The following is a 21698-nucleotide window of genomic DNA, read 5'->3' on the forward strand; positions in this document are numbered from 1 at the left end:
ATTCTCCTTTTTATTTGGGTCTTTTCCTGTTTTTTTATTTCAGAATGATGTTTGTTTCGTAGACGTGTTGGGGAAGATTTCTTCCTCCTCATTTTTTGGGAATAATTTCTGCAGCACGGGAATAAGCTCTTTCTTGAAAGTTTGATGGAATTCTGGTGTGAAGCCATCTGGACCAGGGCCTTTTTTTGTTGGAAGCTTTCTTATTGTTTCTTTAATCTCAGTGCTTGAAATTGGTCTGTTCAGGAGATCTGTTTCTTACTTGATAAGTCTAGGGAGAGGGTCTGATTCCAAATATTGATCCATTTCCTTCACATTGTCAAATTTCTGGGCATAGAGTTTCTGGTAGTATTCAGAGATGATCTCTTGTATCTCTGTGGCATCAGTTGTAATTTAACCTTTATCATTTCTGTTTGAGGTTAGTAGAGATTTTACTTTTCTATTTCTGGTTATTCTGGCCAAAGGTTTATCTATTTTATTTATTTTTTTCAAAAAAACAACTCCTTGTTTCATTTATTTTCTGAATGATTCTTTTATTTTCAATTTCATTGATCTATGATTTAATTTTGGATATGTCTTTTCTTCTGCTGGGTTTAGGTTTAGATTGTTCTTTTTCCATTTCCATAAGATGGCTTGTTAGTTTGTTGATGCACTCTTTCTGTTTTTTGAATATAGACATCTAAAGTGATAAATTTTCCTCTCAAAACTGCTTTTGAAATATCCCACATGTTTTGGTACCTTGTGTCTTCATTGCTTTTATGCTCAAGGAAGTTAAAGATTTCCTGTTTTATTTCTTCCTGCATCCATCTGTCATTCAGCAGAAAGTTGTTTAATTTCTATGCCTTTGTGTGGGGTTGAACATTTTTGTTGGAGTTGAGTTCCACCTTTAGTGCCCTGTGATCTGAGAAGATACAGGTAAAATTTGAATTCTTTTCATTCTGTTGAGGTTTGTTTTGTGGCCTAGGATATGATCAATTTTGAATAATGTTCCATAGGTGATGAGAATGTATATTCTTTATCTTTGGGGTGGATTGTTCGATATGTGTCTTTCAAGGACAGTTGTTCTAGGTTTCATTTAAGTCCCTTGTATCTTTGTTTAATTTCTGTTTAGAGGATCTGTCTAGTTCTGTAATTGGAGTGTTAAAATCCCCTTTTATTATGTTAGTATAGGATATCCTATTGCTCAGACCAAGTAAGGTCTGTTTCAAGAATCTGGGAGCATTTAAATTGGGTGCGTAATTATTTAGAATTGAAACGTCTTCTTGTTGTTTTTTTTCCCTTAACCTATATAAAGATATTATCTTTGTCTTTTTTGACTTTAGTTGCTTTAAATCCACATGTATCTGAAAATAAGATTGCAACGCCTCTTTTCTTCTGAATTCCATTTGCCTGAAAAATTGTCTTCCAACCTTTAACTCAGAGTTTTAATTTGTCTTTTGAAGCTAGGTGTGTTTCTTGCAAATAGCAAATGGATGGCTTGTGTTTTTTAAGAGTCAGCCAATCTATGCCTCTTCAGTGGGGAATTCAATCCATTAACATTTATTGAGATAATTGATAAGTGTGGTAGTATTCTATTCATCTTATTTTGTGAGAGTCCATTGCTTAGTTTTATCTTTTGCATCAGTGTGGAAGTTAGGTTCTGTCCTTTAATTTCTGAGTTCTTACTTTGCTGCTGATCCATAGTGGTGGAGAGTGTGCAGAACAGGTTGAAGTATTTCCTGTAGAGCTGGTCTTGTTGAGGTGAATTTTCTCAGTGTCTGTATATTGGTAAATGATTTGATTTCTCCATCAATTTTATTGCTTAGCTTAGCAGGATATAGAATTCTTGGCTAGAAATTGTTCTGTTTAAGTAGATAAAAGGTAGATGACCATTGTCTTCTTGCATGGAAAGTTTCATTAGAGAAGTCTGCAGTCACTCTGATGGATTCGCCCCTGTAAGTCAACTGGCACTTACTCCTGGCAGCTTGCAGAATCTTTTCTTTTGTCTTGACTTTGGACAGGTTCATCACAATGTGTCTTGGAGAAGCTCGGTTAGAGTTGAGGTGACCTGGGGTCCAATATCCCTCTGAAAGGAGTGTGTCAGAATCTTTGGTGATATTTGGGACATTTTCATTTATAATATTCTCTAGAATGGCTTCAATTCCCTTGGGGGCATTCTTCTTCCCCTTCTGGGATACCTGTCACTCGTATGTTGAATGCTTCATAAAGTCCCATAATTCTGTCAGTGAACATTCTGCTTTCTCTCTCTTCTTATCTGCCTCTTTAACTATATGAGTTATCTCAAGAGCTTTGTCCTCTACCTCTGAGATTCTTTCTTCTGCATGGTCTAATCTGTTGTTGATACTTTCTATTGCATCATTAAGTTCCCTAATTGACTGTTTCAGTTCCTTCAGCTCTGCTATAACCTTTATATATTCTTCATATTGTTCATCTCTTATTTGATTCTGTTTTTGGATTTCCTTTTGGTTATTTTCCACTTTATCAGCAGTTTCCTTCATTGTTTCCATCATTTCCTTCATTGTTTTCATCATGTGTTTCTAAATTTCCTTTCTGTCATTCCTAACATTTCTTTATAGGTGGAATCCTCTGCAGTAGCTACCTTATGGTCCCTTGGGGTGGGGGGAGGGGTTGCTCTGGACTGGTTTTTCATGTTGCCAGGAATTTTCTACTGATTCTTTTTCATGAGTGATTTCTTTTATCTGTTTCCTTGCCCTAATTTTCCTTTCACTTCCTCTTGCTCTTTGAGTTGCTGTGCCTCTGGACTAAGGCTTTGATGAGTCCAGTTCTCCACTGCTTTTGTCCTCCTCATTGGGTCCAGAAGTCTCACACTGACCCCTGTGTCTCCAAAGGGATGTTTCCGGGCAGATCCCACCAGCCAGAGATGCCTGGAGTCTTCTCTCCCCTGATTCACTGTGCCCAGTTGCAAGGAAGCTGTTACTTGGCTGCCATCTTGTGGGTCATCCCAACATCAAGTTTTTTTTTCTCAAATTATGTATTCATGCTCAAAGGTTGTTGGTTTTTTTTTTTTTTTTTAACTGTTGGGGATTCACTGAGGGTACAAGAAACCAGGTTACACTGATTGCATTTATTAGGTAAATTCCCTGTTACTATTGTTTCTTGCCTCCAAAAGGTGTGTCACACACCAACACCCCACCCCTGTCCCTCCAATAACATCAATTTAAATGGTATGCCACCACAAACCCTTTTTATCTCCTTCCTTCCTCCTTTTGTTCAATTTTTTTTTTTTTTGAAGTTTTTTGTTTGGGCTGGGTTTGAACCCGCCACCTCTGGCATGTGGGGCTGACACCCTAATCCTTTGAGCCACAGGTGCCACCCATTTTTTTTTCAGTTTTTTTTTTTTTTTTTTGTAGAGACAGAGTCTCACTGTACCGCCCTCGGGTAGAGTGCCGTGGCATCACACAGCTCACAGCAACCTCCAACTCCTGGTCTGAAGCGATTCTCTTGCCTCAGCCTCCAGAGTAGCTGGGACTACCGGCGCCCGCCACAACGCTCGGCTATTTTTTGGTTGCAGTTTGGCTGGGGCTGGGTTTGAACCCGCCACCCTCGGCATATGGGGCCGGCGCCCTACTCACTGAGCCACAGGCGCCGCCCTTTTTTCAGTTTTTTAATTTTCATTTGTCTCATACATTACATTTGTTTGAAGAAAAGCTTTCCATGTTTAAAATTTTTGAAAAAAAATAATTGCTGGACTAGACAAGCTTTATAGCACTAACATGCCATGGGCAATTGTTCATCAGATATAGTGCTTGTGCCCTTCTGCCTAGCAGGCCTCCCTCAAGCCACCAGTGATGAAGGCAACAGGGAGTAGGAGAAGGGAGGGGGATGGGAGGGTCCAGTCTTGGCCACCCTGGACTTTTCTCTGTGCTCACAGAAAAGCAGCTGACAAATTGGAGGCTCCTCCTAGTCTTGGCCTGCAGGGCCTGGCCTGAGCCTGCATCCTCACAAGCCCTGTATCTCCACCTGGTCCCCCTGGTGCAGGATGTGTTGTAGCAGCAGGTTGGCCACATCCAGCTTCTCGTCTTTCTTCAGCACGATGTCATAGGAGTCCATGTAGTGCTCCGTGGTTCCTCCACTTTGTCATTAGGAAGCCGATCTTCAGAATGTTCTGTACACCTGGAACCTCATCGGCCATAGTGAGGTCCCCCATGGAGTCTCCAAGCAGGATGATGTTGGTTTGGCCTCGAAGCTGCTGGCAGTAACTGGAGTTCTCACACACAGAGCTATTCTTATTGTATGTGTGTCTGAGTTGGCCCTTAAATCCCTGTAGGAAATCATCTTCATTAAAATCCATGTAGTTATCATGAATGATGTGGATGTTGGGGTGGAATACTTTTATCTGTCAGATAATTTCTTCCAGGATATCACCAATGCCTGCTGAGAAGATGAAAAGGGAAATGTTGTTCTGATAAAGTGTGTTGAATGTCTTGTATTCCTCCCTGAGCATTGCCCTGGACTCTAACCACTTGGGCTATCTGAAACTTCTGGATCTTCTGCTGACACAGGAGATTGTGTGCTTTGGTCCATCAGTCCACCATATGTGGTGACTTCTCCTTGATGGTTTGGTGAGGGTCAATCTCGATTGGGTAATAATGGTGTAGGAGCTCCATGAGCTGTAACCGGTCTCCCCGCCCCTGTGGAGGGTGCCAATGATCTCCTGCACCTGCCCAGGCTGCCGCTTCAGGACCAAGACCTTTCTCGGGGTGCTCACCTGTCCCGAGACCCCAGTGCAGTGCTGGGCCCAAGGGGCACCCCTGCCAGGCGGGCTGGGCGCGGCAGGGGGCGGGTACTGGCTGTGGTGGCACCGCAGGGCTTCAGGGACCTGCTGGGGGCCTCTGAGCTCTCCAGGGATCCCGCCCTCTCCACGCCAGATGCTTCTTCTAGACCTCTTCTGCGATGTCGCTCTGAACCAGTCGGTGGTGCAGAAGGTCCCTCGGTAGAGTGTGGGGGTTCAAACTGCTAGGCTTAAGCGATTCTCTTGCCTGAGCTTCCCAAGTAGCCGGGACTACAGGCACCTGCTGCAACGCCTGGATTTTTTTTTTTTTTTTTTAGAGACAAGAGTCTCACTTTGTCTCCCTTGGCAGAAGGCTGTGGTGTCACAGCTCACAGGATCCTCCAACTCCTGGGCTTAGGCAATTCTCTTGCCTCAGCCTCCCGAGTAGCTGGAACCACAGGTGCCCACCACAACACCTGGCTACTTTTTGCTGCAGTTTGGCCTGGGCTGGGTTTGAACCCGCCACCCTCTGTATATGGGGCCGGTGCCCTACCCACTGAGCTACAGGTGCGGAGCCATTCTCATCTGTTTAAAGCAAAACAAAACAGACAAACCCTATTTTTTTTTTTTGCAGTTTTTTTTTGGCTGGGGCTGGGTTTGAACCCGCCACCTACAGTATATAGTGCCAGTGCCCTACTCATTGAGCCACAGGTGCCACCCAGAAAAAGCAATGTTCCATAGCACATTCATCTAATTTCCTACTCATTCAGTGGCTGGTTTTTCTTCATTAGACTTCCAAATATTAGAGTATGTTTCAGGGCACTATCACAGCCCTTTCTTCCTCTTATCTTGAGTATCTTCTTAAGTAATTCCATCCAGTCCAATGACTTAAGTACTACCCTGTTTTCCCCAAAATAAGACATCCTCCGAAAATAAGACCTACTCACAGGAAAGATAAGACATCCCCTGAAAATAAGACCTAGCGCATTTTTGGGAGCACACCTTAATATAAGACTAGCTTATTTTCGGGGAGATAGGGTATTAGAGCACTTAAAGCACCTGATACTTTTATACCTCTAGCTAGGACTTCTCTGCTATGCTTTAGTCTCATATATCTGACACATTTCATCTTGGATGTCAATAAGGGCCTGTGTTGTTCTGATACATACTTTGGTTCTCATCTAGGGTTCTTGGCTCATAACTTCCACAGTTCTTGTTATAATGGGGTGTCTCAGGCCTCAAGAGCAAGTCTCAAAATACATAATCGCTCCCTGACCTTCTCTTGCCTTCTTTTAACCAGCCCAAGGCAGGAGTCTATTGATTGTGAGTCAAAAGACTCTTATTCCAGAGAGGGTTCTGCCCATATCGTGGAGAAAGAAATGCTGCTCAGAGAGGTCAGGAAGAACCTAAACAGACAGGCCTTGCTGAGTTTATATCATGTGCTTTTTGTCCAATCATATTCAAAAAGGAATATGATTGGACAAAAAGCAATTATAATTATCAATCTTACCTATGTAATGAAGCTTCTACTAAAAGGGTCCAAAGGACAGGGTTGGGAGCTTCTGGAGAGCTGAACTGTAGAGCTTCCTGGAGGGTGACACATCCTGGGGAGGCATGAAATCCCCATGTCCCTTCCCTATACCTGGCCAACTGCATCTCTTTGTGTGTACCCTTTGTAATATCTTCTATAATAAATTAGTATACCCATTTCTCAGAGCTCTTTAGCCACCCTAGAAAATTAATTGACTCCAAAGAGAGGGTCATAGGAACTCCAATTTGAAGCTAGTTGGTCAGAAGTCTAGAGGTCTGGACTTGGAACAATTGTCTGAAATGGGGTGAATTTGGGGGACCTAGCCCTCACTCTTTGTATCTGATGCTATCTCTAGATAGTGTCAAAATTTAACTAAAGGATACCCAGCAGGTGTCTGTTGCTTGCCATATAAAGGACAATACCACATTTGATCATAGAAATCTTAGGTGTTGATTATTGTTGTGGTACGAGAGCTAAGAAAAAACATTGTTTGAGGAGATTTTTGAAAGCAGTATCTCAAATTTACTGTGCTTGAAGGAGAACTATTTATCTAGTCATACCCCAAATCTGACTTTATCCATTGCTCTGTGTTACAGTAAGTGGTCCCATCATCTACCAATTCCTTGGGCACAAAACTTAGGTAGTCATCCCTAATTTCTCTCCTGTCTTTTTTCCCCAACAGTTAATGTTGCTTTTGAAATATATCTTTTTTTTTTTTTTTTTTTTTGAGATAGAGCCTCAAACTGTCACCCTGGGTAGAGTGCTGTGGCTTTACAGCTCACAGCAACCTCCAACTCCTGGGCTCAAGAGATTCTCTTGCCTCTGCCTCCCAAGTAACTGGGACTACAGGCACCTACCACAATGCCTGGCTATTTTTTGGTTGTAACTGTCATTGTTGTTTGGCGGGCCTGGGCTGGATTCAAACCCACCAGGTCAGGTGTATGTGACTGGCGCCTTAGCCACTTAAGCCACAGGCGCTGAGCCTGACGTATACCTTGAATCCAACTACTTCTCACCACCACTTCTACTATAATCCTGGTCCAAACCACCACTTTTTATCTGAACCAGAGATATGATAGTTGTCTCCCCTCCATTTTATGCTATCCATCCTCCATATGCAAATGAAACGATGATTCTAAAGCATAAATCTAATCCTTTAACTCACTAACATAAACTTTCTAATATCACCTTCAAACCAAGCCTACAGGATTTGGTGGTTCCTTACCATTTCCTCTTGTAGTCACTGTGCTCCAGTCACATCAAGATTCTTTTTGCCTCTCTAAAATTCTAAGCTTATTGTTCTCCCCACCACCAATTTTCTCCCCTTTATGTCTTCTGCTTAAAACATTTTGATCTTTATATGACATTTTGATCTTTATATAAAACAAATACAGATTCTAAGAGAGGCCTTTTCAGATCACAATACTCTACTGCCAATTTTATCTTTTTTAAAACCTGAATTTTTCTTATTTATTCTTTAGCTTATATGTTTATTTTTTCTTCTTATTATTATTTTTATTATTTTTCTTATTATTATTCTTTAGCTTATATATTTATTTGTCTTCTCCATGAGAATATATGAGCAGGTGGAGGACAAAATTCTACCTGTTTGTGATGGAATCCCCTATACTTACAACTATGATTGCTATAGGCATACAGTAAATTTTATTAATTGATGAGTCTCTTCTGAAAGATCCCATTGAATTCAGTATATTTGATGTATATTTAAGTGTAGTAATTATCCTGAAAAATGAAAATTGTTTATTGTTTTCTACATAAGATAAAACGTATTTAATGTAATAGCCTGAAGAAGAAAGTAAAGAGTTCCAAAATAGTGGCATAGATATAAACTGGTTTCACTTCCCCCAAACCAAAACATATGTGCATTGCCAAGGTTATTGATACAGGATTCCACCACTCAGGGCTGGACAGGGAGCCCCTCCACTCTCAGGTGAGCTCAGAGGTCATACCCCCATTTCCAGGCACAAGCCAACTGCCTTTTTTAGGACACACCCTTTGGGTTCTGATAAAATGATGAACAAAGCACCCTGAGATGATTTTTTGGGTGGTTCCACCTTGAGTAGGTGCACACACCCTTATTCCTTCTCAGAGACAAAGACTGTAAAGGACCTGATAACCTTGCCCTAGTGGAGGAGGAACTACATTCATTCATTTGTTAATGACTTTGAAAAGATGTTTTTCCATCTACCAAGTCCTGGCCACATGTAATTCTCTAGACCCTTAGATAAAGAGCCCATGTAGATGCTCTCCAGCTAGTTCATTTTTTTCTCCCTTCCAGAAGCTCTGGTCCTTTTTAGTTCTTCTGTATTCCTTTCTAACTTATTTTGTTGTTGTTGTTGTTGCAATTTGGCCAGGGCTGGGCTTGAACCCACCATCCTCCACATATGGGGCCGGCACCCTACTCCCTGAGCTGCAGGTGCCGCCCCTCCTTTCTAACTTCTAATAAAAGTCCTATCTTACCACTGATTTGTGGTCTGTGGGTTCATTCTTTGAATCCTGAGATCAAGGACCTACTGAAGAGCAAAATTCCAGTATTGTTATCACCAGTAATATTTCAGAACTCAAATATGATGATGAAACAGTTCCCAGAACCACAGAGAAGTGAAAAAAAAACTCAAAGAAGACAGTAAGAGAATTGGACTTTCATGTCTGGGATATACCACCCTCTTTCTGCCTGGCATCAAGCGCATGGAAAATTTCCTCCCAACTCACAATTTCTACAATGGAAAAAGTGAGAATGACGTAGACAATCAGCTTCCCCAACAGTTCTCTGGAGGGAGGCCAATCTTTGCCTTAACACATAGAAACCATCAGGAGTGTTAGAAGGAATCAATATCCCTGAGGACAGGTAGAGTAAAAGGGAGACAACAGAACTATTATCCCCTGCTATGGAAACTCTGCTCTGTAAGTAGGTCTAAGGAGACACCAAATAAGAATGGCTAATACTCCCTTTGAGACCGCCTCCATTTGGGATGGGCAGCATTCTCATTGTTTAGCAGAGCAGAGGAGAACCTGAGCTTAAATGACCATCTATAGCCAAAAAAAGAGGCAATGAGGTAAAGAATTGCTAAACAAATATGTGCTAAGAATTTCTAAATAAATATACCAGATAGAGAACACTAGTATAAATAATCATTCAATGCAGAGATATAGATGTACTTCACAAGAAACAGCAGCAAATAGGAACCCATGACCTCCCCAAGTGGACAAAGCAAGAAACAAATGACTGACCCTGATGAGATAGCAACACGTGAACTCTCTGACCAAGAATTCATAGTCATAGTTTTAAGGAAACTCAGTGCTCTCCAAGATAACACAGAAAAATAATTCAAAAATTTATTAGAGAAATTTAATAAAGAGATTGAAATACTAAAAAAAAAAAAAAAGCAATAATCCTGGAACTGAGACGTACATTTGCTAACATGGCAAGTTCATTAGAACCTCTCAGTAGCAGAATGGATCAAGCAGAGGAAAGAAGCAATGAGTTCAAAGAAAGACTATATTAAAATATCAATCAGAGCCTAAAAAAAGAAAACAAAGAAAAGGTATAAAAACTACCTACCAGATATAGAAAATTACCTCTAAAAACCAAATTTAAGACTTATTGATGTTCAAGTCAGACTTGAGGAAGAACAAGGGGTAAAAAGCTAATTCAAAGAACTAATAGCAGAAAACTTTCCAAAACTTGAGAAAGATTGCAGGTACAGAAAATTAGAAAACACCAAACATATTTGACCCAAATAAGTTTACCCACCAAGGCATGGAATAATCAAACTATCCAAAATCAAAGACAAAGAAAATCCTAAAAGGAGCAAAAAAATGTATGAAGTAACATATAAAAATTTCAGTTCATTGGGCAACTGATGTCTCAACAGTAATCAGGCCAAGAGGGAATGGTATTGCTTTTCGAAACTTTAAAAGAAAAAACTTCCATATAAGAATACCATATTCAGCAAAATTATCTATCATGTACGAAGGAGAGTCTTTCCTAAATAAACAGAAGCTGAGAGAATTCCCCACCATGAGACCGGTCTTACAACAAATGCTAAAGAGAGTTCTTCAATCTGAAAGAAAAAAGTTACTGATGTGTGAAAAGAAAACGTATAAAGATATAAAACACATGTAACATTAAATACACACAAACCCAGAATACTCTGATATTATAATTGTGATGTGCAATCCATGCATAATTCTCATATGAAGTCCGAAAGATAAACCCAACTGTTGGGTTGCCAGGTTCAATCCTGCCAACTGTTGTGAACCAGTGCAGGGTAGGGGAGTGAACCAGAGTGGAATTGGTAGAGAATGAGGAAAATACAGCATAAGAGAAGATATAGAAACGAAAGATGGGATCTGGAGGTCTGACTGAGCTGAAAGCTGCAGCCACCAAAGCACAAAATCGCTTTATTTTATAGTATCTCTACAGGGTTGTCCAGCAGAAAGTAGCATAGACAATATGGGGAAATAGCATAAACAAAAGACCTATTTTTGCTTTTACAGTAAGACAGGAAGATGTAAATGACTTGAATAAAGACAAATCCTCTTGTTAATGGTTTCTACTCAACTTCGTTAACATATGTAAGGAGAAGGAAGGGAATGATTACAAGGATCTCTGCATAATTAACTAGACAAAGAAAGATATGTGGCTTCTGGCAGTGAGAGCATGAAGAAAGGAATATGGCTGTTTTGGGAACGGAGGAGAAGCAGTTGGGGGTTCATTCCCTGAATGTTCCCCAGGCAGTGGGGGCCCTGCTGTCGCACAGCTTGCTCGCCACACCCAACAAAACAATAATAGCTATAGCAATCTTTTGAGAGACAGATAATATAAAATATATAAGTTGAAATGTGGAAGGATGTTTCTATTTTTTTCTTTATGATCTAAGATAAATTGCTATCACTTTACTCATTATAAGATGTTTTATGTAAGTCCCATGGCAACCACAATGCATAAACCTATAACAGATTAACTAAAAGTAAAAAGCAATAAATTAAATCATATTACCAGAGGAAAATAACCTAACCACAAAGGATGATAGTAAGAAAGGAATAAAGGAAGAAATCAGGTAAAAATAGCCAGAAAACAAAGAAGAAAAACCCCAGAAAACAAGGCAATAAAATGTCCTTGTTACCAATAATAATACTGAATGTAAATGAACTCAGGTTTTTGATTAAAAGACAGAGGATAGCTGAGTAGATAAAGAAATAAGACTCACCTATAAAGGTACACAATACACACTGACCAAAAATGATGGGGTGAAAAAAAATTCATGCTATTAAAAAACCAAAAAAGAGTAGGGTCAGATAAAACAGACTGCAAATTGGGGATAGTAAAAAGAGACAGGTCACTATTTAAAGATAAAGGGGTCAATTCAGCAAGAGAATATAATAATTAAAAGTATCTATGCATCCAACCCCAGAGTTCCCAAGTATAAAAAGCATTTATCAATAGATCTAAAGGGAGAGACAGATTACAGTATACTACTCACAGGGGACTTGAACATTCTACTCTTTGTAATGGACAGAAAATCAACAAAGAAACATCAGAGTTAAACTAGATCTAATAGACCTAACTGGCATATACAGAACAGGTCACCCAACTGCTTCAGAGTACACATTTTTTTGTGTGTGTGTGACAGAGTCTTACTATGTAGCCCTCAGTAGAGTGCCATGGTGTCACAGCTCACAGCAACCTCCAACTCCTGGGCTTAAGTGATTCTCTTGTCTCAGCCTCCCAAGTAGCTGGGACTACAGGCCCCTGCCACAATACCTGCCTATTTTTTGTTGCAGTTGTCATTGTTATTTTTTAGCTGGCCTAGGCCAAGTTCGATCCTGCCAGCCCTGGTGTATGTGGCCTGGTGTTATGTGACCCATTGAGCTATAGGCAACGAGCCAAAGAACACATTTTTTTTTCACCAGCACATGGCACATTCTACAGAATAGACCAATCTTAGGTCACAAAACAAATCTCAACAATTTCAAAAAAGTAGATATCATGTCAAGTATATTTCATTTCTGACAATGAAATAAAACTGGAAATCAATAACAAGAGGAACCTCAGAAACTAGGGCACTGGCCACATACACCGAGGCTGGCAGGTTCCAACCTGGCCATTCACGGCTCAGGCCAGCTAAAACAACAATGACAATCACAACAACAACAAAAATAGCCAGGTGTGGTGGCACCTGTAGTCCCAGCTACTTGGGAGGCTGAGGCAAGAGAATTGCTTAAGCCAAGAGTTTGAGGTTGCTGTGAGCTGTGACGCCATAGCATTCTACCCAGGGCGATAGCTTGGACTCCGTCTGAAAAAACAAAAAAAGAAAAAGAAACAAACTACATGAATACATGGAAATTAAACATGTTTCTGAATGACCAATGGGGCAATGAAGAATTAAAAAGAAATTAAATCTTTTTTGAATCAAATGAAAATAGAAATACAACATACCAAAACTATGGCATACAATAGAAGCAATAGTAAGAGGGAAGTTTTTAGCAATAAATACTTAAGTCAAAAAAGTAGAAAGTCTTCAAATAAGCAACCAAAGGAAGTACCTCAGGGAACTATAAAATCAAGAACAAACAAAATTCAAAATTAGTAAAAGAAAAGAGATAATAAATATCAGGGAATAAATAAATTTGAGACTGAAAAAATAGAGAAGATCAATGAAACAAAATGTTGGCATTTGAAAATGTAAATAAAATCAACAAAACTTTAGCTAGGGCTGGATGTGGTAGCTCACACCCATAATCCTAGCACTTTGGGAGGCAGAAGAAGGAGAATTGCTTGACCTCAGGAGTTTGAGACCAGCACGAGCATGGTGAGATCCTCTCTCTACTAAAAGTAAAATAAAAATTAGCTGGGTGTGCTGGCACACTCTTGTAGTTCCAGCTACTTGGGAGGCTGAGGCAGAAGAGCTGCTTGAGACCAGAAGTTTGAGGTTGTTGTGAGCTATGCTGAGGCCACAACATACCAGCCCAGGTGACAGAGCAAGACTCTGTTTCAACAACAACAACAAAAACTTTAGCTAGATTAAGGAAAAAAAGAGAGAAGACCCAAATAAATAAAACAAGAAATGAAAAAGAAGACATAACAACTGATATCATAGAAATACAAAGAATTATTAGAGATTATTATGAACAACTACACACCAACAAATTGGAAGACCTAGAAAAAATAGTTAAATTCCTGGATACATATAACCTACCAAGCCTGAACTACAAAGGAATGGAAAACCTCAATAAACCCATAACAAGTGATGAGTTGGAGGCTGGAATAAAGAATCTCCCAGCAGAGAAAACCGTGGGAACTGATGGCTTCACAGTTGAATTACCCCAAACATTTAAAGAAGAAATAATACAAATTCTACTCAAAGTCTTTTAAAAAATTGAAGAGAAGGAAATACTTCCAAACTTTTCCAATACTTCCAAACAAGGAGAATTTTCTTGTAATACAAAACCATACAAGCTCCAGGCCCGTAGCACAGTGGTTATGGTGCCAGCCACATGGACTGAGGCTGGTGGGTTCCAGCCCAGCCCAGCCCAGGCCACCTAACCAACAACGACAACTGCAACAACAACAACAAAATAGCCAGGTGTTGTGGCGGACGTCTGTAGTCCCAGCTACTTGGGAGGCTGAGGCAAGAGAATTGCTTATACCCAAGAATTTGATGCTGCTGTGAGCTGCGATGCCATGGCACTCTACTGAGGGTGACATAGTGCAACTCTGTCTCCAAAAAAAAAAAAAAAAAAGAAAGAAAGAAAAAAGACAAAAGCATAACCAAAAAAGAAAACTATAGGACAATATCACTGATGCACTGATGAACATAAATGCAAAAATCTTCAACAAAATACTAGTAAATAGAATAAAAAAACATATTAAAAATATCATTCACGGCTCAGTGCCTGTAGCTCAAGTGGCTAAGGTGCCAGCCACATACACAGGAGCTGGTGGGTTCAAATCCAACCCTGCCTGCCAATAAACAACAATGACAACTACAACCAAAAAATAGCTGGGCATTGTGGTGGGCGCCTGTAATCCCAGCCACTTGGGAGGCTAAGGCAAGAGCATTGCTTAAGCCCAAGAGTGGGAGGTTGCTGTGAGCTGTGCCGCCATAGCACTCTACCCAGGGTGACAGCTTGAGACTTTGTCTCAAAAAAAAAAAAAAAAACAAGAAAAACATTCACCATAATCAAATGGGATTCTCCCAGGGATACAAGAATGGTTCAATATGAGCAAATCAATAAACGTGACACTTCAGATTAACAGACCAACAAGAAAAATATCATATTCAACATCTTTTTTTTTGAGAGAGTCACACTATGTTGCCCTCAGTAAAGCACCGTGTTGTCACAGCTCCCAGCAACCTTCAGCCTCCCAAGTAGCTGGGACCACAGGCACCAGCCCAGCTATTTTTGTTTTGCTGTTGGTGCAATTGTCATTGTTGTTTAGCTGGCCTGGGCTGGATTTGAACCCGACAGCCTTGGTGTATGTGGCCAGAGCCAGTAACCACTGTGCTATGGGCGCTGAGCATTTTTTTTTTTTTCTTGACACAGATTCTCACTATGTCACCCGGTACAGTGTTGTAGCCTCTCAGCTCACAGCTTAAGCGATTCTCTTGCCTCAGCCTCCCAAATAGCTGGGACTACAGGTGCCCACCGCAACGCCCAGCTATTTTTGTTGTTGTTGTTGTTATTGTCATTGTTGTTTGGCAGGTCCAGGCCAGGTTCAAATCTGACAGACCCTATGTATGTGGCTGCTGCCCTAGCCTCTGAGCTACAGAATCAGAGCCTCAACATCTTTTATGGTAAAAACCCTCATCAAGGCCAGGCATGTGTCTCACTCCTGTAAACCTAACATTCTGGGAGGCCAGAGCAGGCAGATTGCTTGAGCTCAGGAGTTTGACACCAGCTTGAGCAACAGTGAAACCCCATCTCTAAAATTACCTGGGCAATGTGGCTGGTGCCTATAGTCCCAGCTACTTGGGAAGTGGAGGCAAGAGGATCACTTGAGCCCAAGAGTTTGAGGTTGCTGTGTTCTGCGTGGCCATGGCACTCTACTCAGGGGGACAGAGGGAGACTCTATGTCAAAAAAACAAAACAAAACAAACTGGTTATAGAAGGAACATGTTTAAAAATAATAAAGGCTATTTTTTTTTTTTTTTTTTTTTTTTGAGAAAGAGTCTAAAGCTTTTGCCCTGGGTAGAGTGCCATGGTGACATCATAGCTCACAGCAACCTCCAACTCTTGGGCTTAAGTGATCCTCTTGCCTCAGTTTTTTGTATTTTTAGTAGAGATGGGGGTCTCGCTTTGGCTCAGGCTTGAACTCACGAGGTCAAGCAATCCACCTACCTCAGCCTCCCAGAGTGCTAGGATTACAGGCTTCAGCTACCATGCCCTGTGAATAAATGCCATTTTTGACAAACCCATAGCTAACATCATATGGAACAGGAAAAAAATTGAAAGCCTTTCCTATGAGATCTTGAACAACACAAGGATTCCCACTTTCAACACTTTATTTAACATAATACAGGATGTCCTGCTCAGAATAATTATGCAAGAGAAAGAAATAAAGCACATGCAAATTGGAAATGCAGAAGTCAAATTAGGCTTAGCCACAGACAGCTTGATCTTATAATTAATAAAACCTAAGGATTCCACTAAAAAATTGTTAGAACTGATGAATGAATTTATTAAAGTTGCAGGATACAAAATCAACATACAAAAATCAGTAGGATTTATTCATGCCAACAGTGAACAATTAAAAAAAAATCAAGGTAGCAATCTCATTTAATTAGCTACAAAAAATATAAAATACCTAGGAATCAATTTAATAAAATATATAAAAGATCTATGTCAGGAAAACTATAAAAAGCTGATGAAAAAAATTAAAGAGTACACAAAAAATGGAAAGATAGTCCATGCTCATGGATCGAAAGAATGAATGTTATTAAAATTATAATACTACTTAAAGCAATTTATAGATTCAATGTGATCCTTATAAAAATACCAATGACATTCTTTATAGAAACTTTAGGAAAAAATACTAAAATTTATACAGAAGCACAAAATACCTAAGTCACCAAAGCAATCTTGAGTAAAATGAACAAAGCAGGAGGCACTATACCACCTAACTTCAAAATCTACAACAAAGCTATAGTAGTGAAGATACACAGACTAGGGAAATAGATTAGAGAGCACAGCTATAAACCCATGTATTTATAGCCAACTCATCTTTGAGTAAGGCACCAAGAACATACAATGGAGAAAGGACAATTTCTTCAATAAATGGTGCTGGAAAAACTGAATAACTATGTGCGGAAGAATGAAACTAGATTCCTATCTTACCATACACAAAAAGCAAATCAACATGGACTAAAGACTTAAATCTAAGAGTTGAAACTATGAAATGACTAAAAGGAAACCTTGGAGAAATGCTTCATTTCTTCAAATGCTTCCTTCATATTGACCTGGAAAAAATATTGTTGTGTGTAATACCTCAAAAGCTCAAGCAACAAAAGGACCCATAGACAAATGGGATTAAGTCAAGCTAAAAAGCTCTGCCTGGCAAAGGAAAAGGAAACAATCCACAAAGAGACAATTCACAGGATGGGAGAAAATACTGCAAACTATTCATCTGACAAGAGATTAATAACCAGAACATATAAAGGAGCTTAAACAATTTAATAGAAAAAACCCAAATAATCTGATTGAAAAATGGTCAAAAGATCTAAATAGACATATCTTAAAGAATATATACAAATTTGCAACACGTATATCAAAAATATATACTACTGGGTATATATCAAAAGGAAAGGAAATGAATATACGAAAGAGATAAATCTGCATGCTCATTTTACTACAGCACTATTCACAACAGCCAAAAATGTGGAATCAACCTAAGTATCTGTCGATGGATAAATGAATAAAGAAAATATGGTATATACACACAATGGAATATTATTCATCCATAAAAGAGAGTAGACTCCTGCCATTTGCAGCAACATGGATGTAACTGGAGGTCATTAAAATAAAACAAACCAAGCACAGAAAGATAAAACTTACATGTTCTCACTCGTGAAAGCTAAAGAAAAGTGGATTTCATGAAGATGGAGAGTAGGTTGGTGGTTACCAGAAAGTGTGTGTTGAGTGGGGGCCATGAGGGGAGGTTGATTAATGAGTATGAATATACACTTACTTAGAAGAAATAAAACCTGGTGCTCAATAGATTAGCAGGGTGAATATAATTAAAAATAATCTATTATACTTTTCAAAATGTCTAAAAGAAAATGACTTGAATCTTCCTAGTGTAAAGGGCAGATAAATATTTAAAGTGAGATATATCCCAGTTACCCTGAACTGATTATGTGAATATATCAAATAATCATATGTACCTAAAAATGTGTACACCAAATACATCAGTAAAAAGTATCTTTTCCAGTTTGTTGGTTGATGTTTTACTTTTCTCCTTCTGTGTTTGCCCCACAAAGAAATTTTATTACTTTTATTTATTTATTTATTTATTTAGAGACAGAGCCTCAAGCTGTTGCCCTGGGTAGAGTGCTGTGACATCACAGCTCATAGCAACCTCAAACCCCTGGGTTCAAGCAATTCTCCTGCCTCTGCCTTCCAAGTAGCTGGGACTACAGGCGCCCGCCACAACACCCAGCTATTTTTTGGTTGCAGCCATCATTGTTATTTTGCAGGCCTGAGTTGGATTTGAACCCTTCAGCTCAGGTGTATGTGGCTGGTGCCTTAGCAGCTTGAGCCACAGGCGCAGAGCCTGTTTTGTTTTGTTTTTATCTGGTTTTGCTATTCGTGTGAGGAAGGTCTCATAGAACGAGTTTGGGAGTATTCGTTCCTCCTTAATCTTTTGGAATATTTTTTTTTGTAGAGACAGAGTCTCACTTTATCGCTGTTGGTAGAGTGCCGTGGCGTCACACAGCTCACAGCAACCTCCAACTCCTGGGCTTAGGTGATCTCTTGCCTCAGCCTCATGAGTAGCTGGGACTACTCTTTTGGAATATTTTAAATAGTATTAGTATTAGTTCTTTTTGAATGGTTGGTAGAATTGAGCAGTGAAGCCGTCAGCTCCTGGACCTTTCTTTGATGGGAGATTTTTATTACTGTTTTTATCTCATTACTGGTTATTGGTTTATTCAAGTTTGCTTTTTGAGGCAGGGTCTCATTCTGCTGTCCTGGCTTAAATGCAGAGGCATCATTATCACTCTCAGCAACCTCAAACTCCTGGGCTCCAGTGATCCTCTTGCCTCAGCCTCCTGAGTAGCAACTACAGGTGTCTACCATAGTGCCTGGCTCATTTTTCTCTGTTTAGTGGAGATAGAGTCTTGCTCTTGCTCAGGCTGGTGTCAAACTCCTGAGCTCAAGAGATCCTCCCACCTTGGCCTTCCAGAGCACTAGGATTACAGGTGTGAGCCACCATTATTCAGGTTTTCAATTTCTTCCTGGCTCAGTCTTGGTAGGTTGTATGTATCTAGGAATTATCCATTTTGTCTAGGGTTTCTAATTGATTGGCATATACTACACTGGTATAATCATCTCCGATTTTATTTATAATATTTAGATTCATTGTAATGTCTCCTTTTTCATCTCTGATTTTACTTATAAAATTCAGATCTTCTCTCTTGTTTCCTAGTCTAGCTAAAAGTGTGTCAAATTTGTTTATCTTTTCAAAAAACTGATTTTTCATTTTGTTAATTTTTAAATTTCAATTGCATTTACTTTTGCTCTCTCTGATGTTTATTATTTATTTTCTTCTACTAATTTTGAGTTTGGTTTGCTCGTGTTTGCTCTGGTTCTTTAAGATGCATAATTACTTTGTTTATTTGAAGGTTTTATACTTTTTATTTTCTTATTTTTGAGACAGAGCCTCAAGCTGTCGCCCTGGGTAGAGTGCTGTGGCATCACAGCTCACAGCAACCTCCAACTCCTGGGCTCAAGCGAGTCTCTTGCCTCTGCCTCCCAAGTAGCTGAGACTATAGGTGCTCACCACAACACCTGGCTATTTTTTTTGGTTGCAGCTCTCATTGTTGTTTGGCGGGCCCAGGCTGGATTTGAACCCGCAAGCTCATTTGTATGTGGCTGGTGCCTTAGTGGCTTGAGCCACAGGCGCTGAGGCTATACTTTTTTGATGTAAGCAATTATTGCTAAAATTTTTTCTTATTACTGCTTTTTCTGTATCCCATAAGTTTTTGTATGTTGTGTTTTTTTGTTTTCATTTGTTTTGAGAATTTTTTAAATTTATTTCTTATTCTCTTTATTGACCCATTAGTTATTCAGGAGCATATAGTTTAATTTCCATGTGTTTATGTATTTTCCAGTGTTTCTCTTATTATTGCTTCTATTATAGTTTTATTCCATGTGGCCAGAAAAAATATTTGGTATGATTTCAATTTTTTTTAATTTTTAAAAACTTGTTTAGTGCTCCATCTTTCAGAATAATCTATGAGCTGAGAAGAAGAATGTGTATTCTGTGGCTGTTGAATGAAATGTTCTGTAAATATCTATTAGGTCCATTTGGTCTATAATACAGATTAAGTCCAAAGTTTCTTTCTTGGTTTTTTGTCTGGATGGTCTGTCCAGTGCCGAATGTGGAGTGAATTCTCAAGTGATTACTATATCAGGTCTATTCTTCTCTCTTTACCTCTCATTATTTGTTTTCTATATCTAGGTGCTCTAGGGTGGAGTGCATGTATAGCTAGTATTGTTATATCCTTTGGCTGAATTGACCCCTTTATTATTACATAGTGACCTTCTTTGTCTCTTTTTACAGTTTTTATCTTAAAATCTATTTTACCTGATGTAGCTATGCCTGTTCTTTTTGGGTTTGTATTTGCATGGAATATCTTTTTCATCTCTTTATTTTCAGTCTATTTGTGTCTTTATGGGTGAAGTGGGTTTCTTGCAGACAATATGTGGTTCATTCATGTTTATTTTTATTCATTCGTTCAGCAAGTTTATGTCTTTTGATTGGAAATTTTAGTCCTTTCACATTCAAAGTTACTATTGAGCGGTAAGGACTTAATAATGGCACATCATTTTCTCTGGTAGTGTGTTTTAATTTCTTGCTTTTTATTTTTTTTATGTATCAATTGTAGGTTTTTTGGTTTGAAGCTACTATGAGGTTTGCAAAAGCATTTTATAACCAATTATTTTAAATATATGACAACTTTGCTTACAAACAAAAAATCTAAGAGAGATCTAACAGATTTTCTATCATTAATTCCATCCCCTCCCACTTTTTAACTTTTCATTGTTTCCATTCATATCTTTCTATACTATCTAGCTTTCAAAAAGTTATATTTAATTTTGATAGGTTTGTCTTTTAGTCTTCCTACTCATGACATAAGTAGGTTTTTGCACCACAGTTACAATAGAGTATTCTGAATTTCTGTACTTTTACCAGTTAGTTGAATAGCTTTAGCTGATTTCTTCTTGTTCATTAATGTCCTTTACTTTCAGGTTCAAAAAGTTCTTTTAGCATTTCTTGTAGGCTAGAGCTGGTATTAATATAATTCCTCATCTTTTATTTGTTTGGGAAAATCTTTATTTTTCCTTCATGTTTGAAGTTTATTTTTTCAGGATATAATATTCTAGGGTTAAGGTTTATTTCCTTTAGCACTTTTAATATATTATGCCACTCTCCTGGCTTGTAATATTTCTACTGAGATGTCTGCTGCCAGAAATGTTGGAGTTCCTTTGTAAGTCATTATTTTTCTTTTTTTCTTGCTTCCCTTAAGACCTTTTCTTTTTTTTTTTATCAGCTTATTTTATTTTATTTATTTTTTATTTATTTTTTTTTCAGTTACCTATTTTTATTTATTTATTTATTTATTTATTTATTTTTTATTGTTGGGGATTCATTGAGGGTACAATAAGCCAGGTTACACTGATTGCAATTGTTAGGTAAAGTCCCTCTTGCAATCATGTCTTGCCCCCATAAAGTGTGACACACACCAAGGCCCCACCCACCTCCCTCCTTCCCTCTTTCTGTTTCCCCCCCGATAACCATAATTGTCATTAATTGTCCTCATATCAAAATTGAGTACATAGGATTCATGCTTCTCCATTCTTGTGATGCTTTACTAAGAATAATATCTTCCACGTCCATCCAGGTTAATACGAAGGATGTAAAGTCTCCATTTTTCTTAATGGCTGAATAGTATTCCATGGTATACATATACCACAGCTTATTAATCCATTCCTGGGTTGGTGGGCATTTAGGCTGTTTCCACATTTTGGCGACTGTAAATTGAGCTGCAATAAACAGTCTAGTACAAGTGTCCTTATGATAAAAGGATTTATTTCCTTCTGGGTAGATGCCCAGTAATGGGATTGCAGGATCAAATGGGAGGTCTAGCTTGAGTGCTTTGAGGATTCTCCATACTTCCTTCCAGAAAGGTT

General features: G+C 38.9%; 1 pseudogene; it reads right to left on the reverse strand.

The window, feature by feature from the left end:
* Window positions 1-3957: 3957 nt before the first annotated feature.
* LOC128567498 (7-methylguanosine phosphate-specific 5'-nucleotidase-like) overlaps window positions 3958-21698 on the reverse strand; it is a 90755-nt pseudogene continuing 73014 nt past the window's right edge.

This window comes from Nycticebus coucang, chromosome 16 (assembly GCF_027406575.1).
Source record: "Nycticebus coucang isolate mNycCou1 chromosome 16, mNycCou1.pri, whole genome shotgun sequence".
NCBI lineage: Eukaryota > Metazoa > Chordata > Mammalia > Primates > Lorisidae > Nycticebus > Nycticebus coucang.